This window comes from Echinops telfairi, unplaced genomic scaffold, assembly GCF_000313985.2.
Source record: "Echinops telfairi isolate 266 unplaced genomic scaffold, ASM31398v2 ScPeMD7_7457;HRSCAF=8495, whole genome shotgun sequence".
Taxonomy (NCBI): Eukaryota; Metazoa; Chordata; class Mammalia; order Afrosoricida; family Tenrecidae; genus Echinops; species Echinops telfairi.
The window spans coordinates 25239047-25249368 of NW_022111357.1; the positions used below are offsets into that span (position 1 = coordinate 25239047).

At 49.4% G+C, this 10322-nt stretch overlaps 1 protein-coding gene across 1 annotated transcript in view; it reads right to left on the reverse strand.

The window, feature by feature from the left end:
• Positions 1-2847, reverse strand: part of LOC101647942 (phospholipase A2 group V) — a 29228-nt gene extending 26381 nt beyond the window's left edge. The window contains exon 1 of the mRNA XM_045299050.1: positions 2697-2847. The gene's annotated coding sequence lies outside the window, so the exon portion shown is untranslated. The remainder of the gene's footprint in view (positions 1-2696) is intronic.
• Between the last annotated feature and the right edge of the window lie 7475 nt (positions 2848-10322).

The following is a 10322-nucleotide window of genomic DNA, read 5'->3' on the forward strand; positions in this document are numbered from 1 at the left end:
TGATATTTTTGGGGCCCTTATCGAAGATCAGTTGTCTGTATGTTGATGATTTTATTTCTGGGTTTTCAGTTCTTTTCCATTGGTCTGAGTATCTGTCATTGTACCAATACCACGCGGTTTTGACAACTGTCATAGCCCAGTGTTTAACCCACTGCACCAACTGGGGTCCTTTGTGGGAGCCATCCCACAACCAGATGGTTCCCAAGGGACTAATTGAAGGGAATAATTAAACAGACAAACCGTGCCAGGGCTCACCTCTTCCAGGGCAGTAGGAACCAGAGAGCATGAATATATTCTTTCACAGGCGGATATATTCTCAGGACATGCAGATCTCATTAACTGCATATGTAACCAGGTGGGCAGTATCTTAACCCTAGAGGTCCCTGCGCTCACTGGGGAAGAAACCTAATACTAGCATCGGGGACAGGCAGAGGGGGTTCCAGTGCCCCTTGAGCAGCTGGACAAAAGAAACCCGTCTGCTCCCATAAGGAAAGGCCTCGGCCGCATGGTGATCAGCCATGAGCGCGCTGGAGGGAACATCACGGCAGCACTCTAATGGGAGGATGTTGTGGGGATGGTCTTTAATTAGGAGAATGTGACCGGGACTTTTCTCCAACTCACAAATGTGAAGGCCTCTCTTCAGCCCGACGCCGGCCCTCCCAGTCTTCTGGAATCCTGAGAATTGACACTCTCCTCCCGGCCCTCAGTGTCCCTCAGTGTCCCACAGGCCTTTCCTCCATCTCTGGCTGATCCACAAAACCAAAGCAAACCTGTGGCCATTGAGACCGTTTGAGCTCAGAGCAGGACCTCACGATGAAAGAGTCGAACTGGCCATCAGGCTTTCTTGGCTGTGGCCCTTCCTGGAGAAAACCACCAGGTCTTTGCTCTCATTCCAATCACTGCCCTCGTGCTGAGCAGCTGAGTGCCTAAACACGGGGCCACCCTAGGAAGTGGCTCCTTACTACTCTCCCTGCTAAGCGCGTAAGAGAGCATCTGGATTTAATTAAACCGCCTCTGGATTTAATTAAACCGCCAAAGGACCAGTGTCAGGATCAGCACAAAGCTGGCTCCTTTGAGGTAGAGCTCAGACATCCCTCACTCCCCGGAGTTTGGCCAATTCTGACCCCAGCCCTCCCCCACACTGCCCTCTCTGCTTCTCTGGTGGGTTTGGTTGTGCATAGTCGGGGGGCACGCAGAACTCACAGATCCTACCCTCAGTTATGGGGGCGATTAGGGAAGTAACAGGCTACTGCTGGGGATCAGGACCCACTTTGAGGTAGTAGTTGTTCTCAGTTCCAGCTCACAGTGAAATGACTCTATGTTCAAGAGAACCAAACGTTGCCAGTTCCTGGGCCGTCTCCCCAAGTATTGTCTCATTTGAGCCCCGTGTGCCAACGTCTCATCAAGAGTCTTCCTTGTTTTCACTGCCCTTCTACTTGACCAAGCAGGGTGTCCTTTCCCAGGGAACGTTCTCTCCAGATGACACGTCCAACGCATGTGAGACGGAGTCTCGCCATCCTCGCCTCTCAGGAGCCCGCTGGCTGCACTTCCTCACACGCAGATGTGTGTCTTTCGGCAGACTGTGGTCCTTCCAATGCTCTTCACCAGCACCCCAACGCACCCGTCCTTCTTCGGTCTTCCTTATGCAAGGTCCAACTTTCACAGGCATGTGAGGCGATGGGAAATAGCATAGCTTGGATCAGGCACACCTTCCTTGCTTTGAACACTTTTAAAATTTTTTAATCATTTTATCAGGAGCTCTTACAGATATCATAACAATCCATAATTCAATCACAGCCAACAGGATTGTACAATTGCTACCACAATCAATTTCCATACAGTTTCTTTCTTCTCGAACTCCTTGATATCATCTCCCCTTAATCCTTCCCTCCCCCATTGTACCCCCCAGAAGCCCCTTTTTCCCCCTATAATAGTTTGGGTTTTTTGCCATATCTTATGTAGCAGATTTACCCAATGCAATATGGCATTTGATCTCTTGACTGCTGCTTCTATGAGCATTCATTGTGAATCCAAGCTAAATGAAATCGTTGAGAACTTTAATCTTTTCTTCATTTATCAGAATGTTACCTTGGTCTAGTTATAAGGATCCGGGTCTTCTTTACATTGAATTTTAATCCACACTTCAGGCTGTTAGGTAGATGTTCACAATTCCCTTTCCCAAGCAGCAATATTTTCTTGTGATTTGGATTAAAAGAACACCACGTAAAGCCTCAGATACACACACACTCACGTCATAGCTGTAACCTCGTTCCTGAGCCTGCCACCATTTGACCCGCAATCTGAGGGACAGATGACCTTCTGAGTCACCCTCCGCTTCCCTTTAGAAGTGGCCTCGCCTTCTTAAGAGCCACACCAGCAACAATGAGGACAAGAATGAAGAAAACGTTGTGACATTGATTGTGGTGATGATTGTACAACTCTTCTTGGGATTGAACTCTTGCCTTGAATGAGATGTGGATTATACGCCAATGAAACGGTTTTTAACCAAGAACCACACCGGCTCTCAAAGTCTGACAATGTCTGGCAAAGGGAGGCAGGCAGCCCCACGGAGACCCCTGGAACACGGCCTGTGTGTTACCGTCCCCCACGCCCTCGCAGTTACCTCTCCAGACCTCCCCCCTTTTCCGTTGCCCTCACCCCTCTGCCCCACTCTGAAGGCCCTGGTAGGGACTGACCTCCTCGGTCTGACCTCCTGTGGCCTGTCTCCATGAGCAGCCTTTTCATTCAGAATAACCGGGGACCCCAGGCCTTGCTGATCCCCACCTCAGGCCAGAACACGGAGGACCTCGACCTGCCGGTTCCACGTGAGCAAACGCTTGTCCTCGGGACTTCTTCAAGTGGGGGACAATGGTGAGAGCGAGCCGGAGTGAGAAGAAACTTTGGGTGAAGCTTCCGCGGAAACCAGCTGGGTCTGACCCAGCACAGGCCCCTTGGCCTTCACAGAAACAGAAAAACAGAGCTCAGGGCCGGCTGCTGTGCCAAAGGGGCCTGGCCACCCGCCCGGAGAATTCCACTGGGAGGGGAGACCGCAGGAGCATTTGAGTCCCCACTGATTCCCTTCACAGCCTTCTCTGCTTCAAAGGCCTTTGCCGATTCCTTCGGTCTGGAATATTCACTCCCCGCTGCGCCCCTTGCTGACTAAGGGTCTGGGCTGTGGCCCAGAGGCTGGGCCCATCATGAGCTGCGTGAGACCAGAGTCAGAACTCAGAGTCTGAGGATGGGTGGACAACAGAAGGGCAAGAGGGGGGTGAGGATGGGAGCTATCAGGGCAGCAGAACTTCTGGAGATGAGTGTGGACAGGGCAGACCTGTGGCCAAACAGGTGTGTTATCATTCAATGCAAAATTATTTGCCGGGCTGGGCCCAGAGGACAGACATGAACAAGGCGGGGGCCCTTACTCGGGAGGAGCATGGAGTGTCATTAGAGAGAGCTCCCAAACCTCCATCAAACATCTCAGAAGCACAGCCTCGTGGGGAGCAGGCTGGGGACTCATGATGACAGCGCAGCCATTATCATAGGGCCGACATTGCCGTCCATTGACTGCTCGCTTTGTGCCGGGCATGGCGCTAAGCACAGTGCAGGGTTTGTCTTGCTCAGTATAGGTAACCACTCGGAGAAAGAGCTATTCCTATTTACATAAGGGAGGTCCACTGAGTTGCCCCAAACCACCCAGCTAGCCAGCCCGCCCATGAGCTTAGAAGGACTCTGCCTATTCATATGGTCAGGAGCGGTGCCAAGGGGCGGTTTGGGATCAACTGCTAACCTGAAGATTGGTGGATGGAACCTACCCAGCCCCTCTATGGAGAAAGGCCTAGCAATCTCCTTCCACAATTAGTCACGGCCACCGAGTCTAGTCTGACCCTGTGGGCAGGGGAGAACTGGCCCTGTGGGTTTCTGAGAGTGTAACTTTATATGGGAACAGACAGTCTCACGTTCTAGGTAAGGGCACCTGGGTTTGAACCACTGACCTTGCCATTACCAGACCAACACATACCCACCAAGGCTCCATAAGCCAAGAGAAGGCTCTGGAGCGGCTGTAGTCCAGCACACATGGGGTCTCCATGAGCTGGAATAGGCTTCCTAGCAAAAGGGTCACTTTGGCTGGTTGAGAGTTAGGCTTTGTGTCCACTCGGCTGGGTCCATGTTCTCAGAAATTTGGAAAGAACCCAGCTGCACACAGCTGGTAAGGTCCTTGACCCACAAATATTAACTCATTTGCCCTCATAGTCTGAGGTGCGAGATGAGACGTTTAAAACAACCCAAAAATGTATGAAATTAGAAGTGGAACTTCCCCATCCTCTGTCAGCCAAGACAAGCCCTGTGAAGAATGGATTGTTTAGCTTTCCGTGATTATTCTTTTTTCTTTTGGGTCCATATTTATCTTTGCCCTTTGAGAGGTTAGAGATGGAGACTTGGAACAGAGATAGAATTTAGCCGGGGATGTGGAGTTGAGAACGATTTTATTGAGGCAGGGAAAGAGCTCCCGGGAGGGGAGGGAGAGCAGAGAAAGGGACAGGAGCATCTTGAGCTCCTGGGCGGTTCTGAGACCCAACGAGTTAAGTCAGGGAAATCACAGCTTGTCAGTGAGGTGGTGGAAGATACATAGGGCTCGATCTAGGGAGGTAGACAGTTGACAACAAGAAGGGAGGTTTTTTGCTTGCAGCTGCAGGACCTTGAGTCAGGAAGCGATCCGTGGGAAGTGCCTTGGTTGTTTGCCAGCCTACTCCCTGGAGTGCTGGGACAGGGGCTGCACAACCTTGGTCTGGAGAGATAGGCTCCTTGGAATGTTGGGGCAGGAGATGCATACTTCAATAGGTCATTTATCCTCCCGAGAGGCTGCAAATGGGGGCCTTGAAGTTCTATCTCCTGAGAAGCCGGAGAGGAGATGGGGGCTGCCTAGTCCAGACCCAGCCCAAACACTCTTGTTTCATTTGGTATTCATTTGCCTTAAGAATGAAAGTCTCACAGATTAAGTTGAAATTCCTCATAGCCCTCTCCTTCCATCCTTCCTGCCTGCTCATTCCTCTTCGGAACAAAGGAAAGCAGGTCATGAAATGGGTGTGTAGTCAGTCTAGCGTCCATACTCCTGCTACGTGTGCCCATCAACCATCACTCCCTCACACTGCAGCCATCGAGGTGGTTCCAACTCATGACGACCCTGTTGGACAGAGAAGATGCCCCGTGGGTTTCTGAGACTGTAACTCTCTATGGGGGCAGCAGGCCTCACCTCTCTCCCTTGGAGCAATTGGTGGTTTTGAACCGCTGACTTGGTAGTTAGTAGCCCACTGCATAACCCACTTACACTCCTTCCATGAACAATAGATACGATTATTTCCTCCTGTTGTTTTTGAAACATATGGAATGATAGTGCATTTCACCACCACTCGCTACCCACTCTATCCTTATTGAAACATCCTTCAGGACACGGAGGTCGTGAAGATGTTGTCCTACATGTTCTTCCATTGGCTCGCAATTCTTCGTTTTGACATTTAAGACTTTATGTGGAATTTTTTGTTTTGAGTTGGGATAGATTCCATAGCACGGTTTGGTTTATTGATGATGTAAGGAAGGCAGACGTTTTGTTTTGCTTTTTCATGTTATTGTTTTCCTGTTAGGTACCCTTGAGACTAAGACCGGACAAGGAAGAAGGAAGCTGCCCAATCAGGAGGAAGCAGACACTGAAAGCCTTATAAAAGAGGGATGTTGTCCCGGATGTTTGTCTGGCTTGGGTCCACAAGCCGCATGCATGGAAGTAGCAGTCAAGAGATCAAAAGACAAGTTGCATTAGGTAGATCTGTAGCACAAGATCTCTATAGAGTGTTGAAAAGCAAGGACGTTACTTTGAGAACCAAGGTGCACTTGACCCAAGCCATGGTGTTTTCAATCACATCCTATGCATGTGAAAGATGGTCATTGGATAGGAAGATGGGCGATGAATCCATGCGTTTGAATCGTGGTGCTAGAGGAGAATATGGAAAGTACCATGGCCTACCAGAAGGACCAACCAATCTGTCTCGGAAGAAGTACAGCCAGAGTGCTCCTGAGAGGCGAGGATGGTGAGACTTGATCTCGCATGCTTGGTGTGGTCAAGAGTGGCCAGTACGTGGGGAAGGACATCATGGTTGGTAACGTAGAGGGACAGGACAAAGAAGGCCCTCGATCAGATGGATTGACACAGTGGCTGCAAAATGAGCTCAAACATAAGAATACTCGTGAGGAGGGCACAGGCCTGGGCACTGTTCATTCTGTTGTCCGTGGGTTTCTGTAAGTCAGCACTGACTGGACCCTGGCCATAACAGAACGGAACAGCAAAGAGTCCGCACCTTCCTCACGATGGTTCCCACGCCCGAGCCTCTGTTGCAGCCACTGCGTCAGTCCATCTCGGTGAGGGCCCTCCGCGGAGCGTGACGTCCTTCTCCAGGAACTGCTCTGTCCTGACCACATGTCCAACGGATCTCAGACTAAGTCTTGCCATTCTGGCCTCTAAGAAGCACTCTGGGAATTCATTAAAACAGAACAAAACAAAACCCTAACTTACTGCCATCAAGTGATAGCGACCTTATAGGACAGAGTAGAACTTCTCCTGGGAGTGTCTGCGACTGTAATTCTTTATGGGACTAAAAAGTCCTGTCTCCAGAGGAGAAGCTGGTGGTGTTGAACTGTGAACCTTGAGGTTAGCAGCCCAACCCAAAACCACTGCACCACAAGAGTTCCTGTAGGAATCCTTAGCCAGAAAATTATAATAACCGTGCTTTCAATTTTAGGGGGCAGGGCACTAAATATGAACGATTAAATCAAAGTAAACACATATGTGCAGAAAACTAAACAAAACTTTCCAATCAAGAAAACCACCGCCACGAAGGTAATCAAAGAACATTCTTTCTCATCCCTCTACCACCCCGGCCCTGGAGGGAATTCAGACCCATAGCAACCATATGGTCTGCAAATAGTCTAGCTAGAATGATGAGGAGGAGCCCTGGGGACATAGCGGTTACGTGTTTGCAGCCACCAGCCGCTCCTTGGGAGAAGGATGAGGTTTTCTACTCCCCCAGTCTCAGAAAGCCACCACAGCAGTTCTCCCCTGCCCTATGGGCTCACGATGAGTCGGAATGGACTGGCATGCAGTGAATGAAGATGATTCAGTGGGAAAGCTAACAAGAGGCAATGAATGGTGTGCTAGCAAACGCTTAGTAACAAACTCATGGGGATCAAGCCTTGTGGCTTTGAATATGTGACATTTGCCAAAACCCTTAGTACTGTATAACACAAACAGTAGCCCTAATGTAAACGCTGAACTGTCATTAATAATGTACCAATACTGGTCAATGGTAACCAAGGTACTAATACCACATTAGTATTGTGATGTTAGCATAGGGGGGAACTATGTATTTGCATGTGGGTGTGTCAAAACTCTCTGCACTATCTCTGTTCAACTCTTCTGTAAAGTTTAAGCCAGCCTATTAATCAAAAATTACTATTGTTGCAAGAAATGCTTTTTAATGATTGGATACTTCCCTCATTGAAACGCAGGGTTAAGACGATTTCCTTTCTGTGTTCAGGGCCTATTTGGTGCTGGATGCATTTTGGCACTTTAGGGCAGTGCATTGCAAATCTTACTGTGCCGGCTAGTCTCCTAGGTGCCCTGGTGGTGCAGGGGTTGAGCGCTCAGCTCCTAACTGAAAGTGGACCGTTCAAACCCAGAGCCACGTGGCAGTCGGCTTCTGTAAAGACACCTTGGAGACCTTAGGAGGCCGGTCCCCTTTGTCCTCCAGGGTCGCCACGAGCAACACTAGCAAACCCTTGTCCTGAGTTTAGTTGTGTGTGTTTATTTTCTTACAGCCAGGCACAAAAGTTAGAATTTATAACACGTATTTGGGGGGTTTACCATTCAATCCATAATGGTCCATCCTTTGGCCCCCAAAATTCATGTCTTTGCCACGTGTAAACCACATTCACCCCATCACACCCTCCCAAAAGCTTGGAATCAACTCCAAGTCCAAAGTCTCGTCTTCGGGATCATTCTAAACCAGGGACGGGACAGACTCGAGTGCTGTTCCCTCCCGGGGCAGCATCTTCTTCACGGATTTGGTTCTGCTGGTTGACCAAACACCTGAGCTCACCAGGGGTGGAAACGGATTCAACTGTGCCAGGCTTGGTTTGGTTTTACCCATCACCTGGCGCCTTAGGGTGGGAGGATGCGTCACTGGAAATTTAGCAGTTAGCATCCACCCAAAGCTCTACTTCCAAAAACCCAGCCATTGAAAACCGTGGGGAGTCCAGTGATTCTCTGAGATGCCTGGGGTCGCAGAAATGGGAATGGACTCCACTGCAACTGATTTGAACCCCAACCAAGCAAAAACCCATATGCAGGGATCTCATTAAAATGCAGACCTTGATCTCTAGAGCTGGGATGTGTTTCTTACCTGCTGAGTTAGTTAATTGTGCCAACCTGGCCGATCATCACATGTGGGGCTAATTGAAAGGCAGAGGGATAAATGGGTGGTGAGCCTCGCCTTTCTCGTTCTCGGGTCTCTTGCTTTGTGATGGTCGCACCAGCGTGCAGCTGCCTTAGCAGTTCCCTGCTTCAGCTTGCAAGATTGACTTCCTACAAGACATCCCCAAGGAGAAGCCACATGGACCTATCCCGATGCAGCCGTGGGTGCTGAAGCAGCCGTGTGGAGACCCCTGCCAGTGCTGAGATGCTTATTCATTCACTGACTCGGCTTTCCTCCTGCGGTCGGCATCATTGCCTCTGTTTTGTGAGGTGGAGGACTTTGTGGACTGGTGTTGGGTTAATGAGTTAATGTTGGACTTGTGGGCTTGGGCAGCATTGGGTTGGGATGTTTTCGTGATGCACGCTTTCTTTACATAAAACTCTCTTATACATGAGTTGCTGTGGATTTGTTTCTCTAAAGTACCTAGACTAATACACCTTCCTAACAAGCTCTTTGCTGAGCCCCATGCCACTGGCTGGTGGGGATGCAAACTGCCAGAGAACCTAGGCTCCACCCTCTGATTTTTGCTTTCTAAGTAAGGCGGGAAGAAAGCTAGGTAATAGCTAGGTAATAGAAAGCCAGGTAATAGCTATTTTCATGACAACAATAATTAGTGGTTTTGTGTGGGGTTTAGGCCTGGTTATTTTGAAGACATCAATCTCTAAAGGGCTGTTTTTACTCACCTGTCACCCTGAGTCACCCTCCGTCTGTTTCAAAGGCACTGGCACTTTCCTTGAACTCGGTGACTCAGCGCAGATTGAGAGTCCATCGACTCGTATAGGAGTCAAAGGAAAAAGTCAATTGACAGAGGCATCAAATATCTGCATCTTATATTCTAGGGTCTACAAAGCTCTTCATCAGCCTAGACAAGGGCTCCTTTGGGGTTAGCAAGGGCATGCTTGCTTAAAGGACACCTGGCTAACAAGAAGAGAAAGAGGTGGTTGTGTTTCGAAAACCTCACGTTCTCAGATGGTCAGGTTACTGTTGTGTGTCCGTTCTAACTCACAGAGGCCCCGCTGGCATGGCAGAGAGGATTGCCCCTTAGAATTTCCTGTAGTTCTTCCAGGTAAGTATGGGGCCGCTAGGTCAGAGTTTCAAACCCACCAGCAGCTCCACAAGAGAACAATGAGGCTATCTGCTCCCCTAAAGATTAACAAAGCCTCCGAAACCCAATTTAGGGTTTCCATAAGTCAGAATTGACTAATGACAGTGGGTTTGTGCTCATCTTTACAAAAGTACATGGCCGAGCTTTTCTCCTACAGGGTAATTGGCGGACTGGAAACATCCTTTCGGCTAACTGTGAGCCCATAAGGCAGCGGTTCCCAACCTGTGGGTCAAGACCTCTTTGGGGGTTAAACCGCCCTTTCCCAGGGGTCTCCCGATTCATAACAGTAGCAAAATGACAGTGAGGAAGTAACAACAAAAATCATGTTATGGTTGGGGGGGTCACCACCGCAGGAGGGACTTGTGAAAGGGTGGAAGAATTAGGAAGGTTGAGAACCACTGCCATATGGCCCGGCAGCACGGGACATTTCAGGTGGGGAGGAGAGACCCAGCTCTGCCACAAACTCTGACCCCTAGTTTTCCCATGTGTAAAATGAGCCAGTTAGGCTCAATGCTCTCTTAACGGTCTTTCCCACTTCCTTTTATAAAAATGTTTATTAAAAACATGTTTATTCTGGACATCGTGCTCCTTCTGAATCAGGGCCTGGCTTTGCCTTCTCCAGGGTTTCAAGTGACCCACAGCACCCCATCCCACGCTCATCTGTCAATTGGCCCATGTAACAGTGACCAGATGAGGTGCCC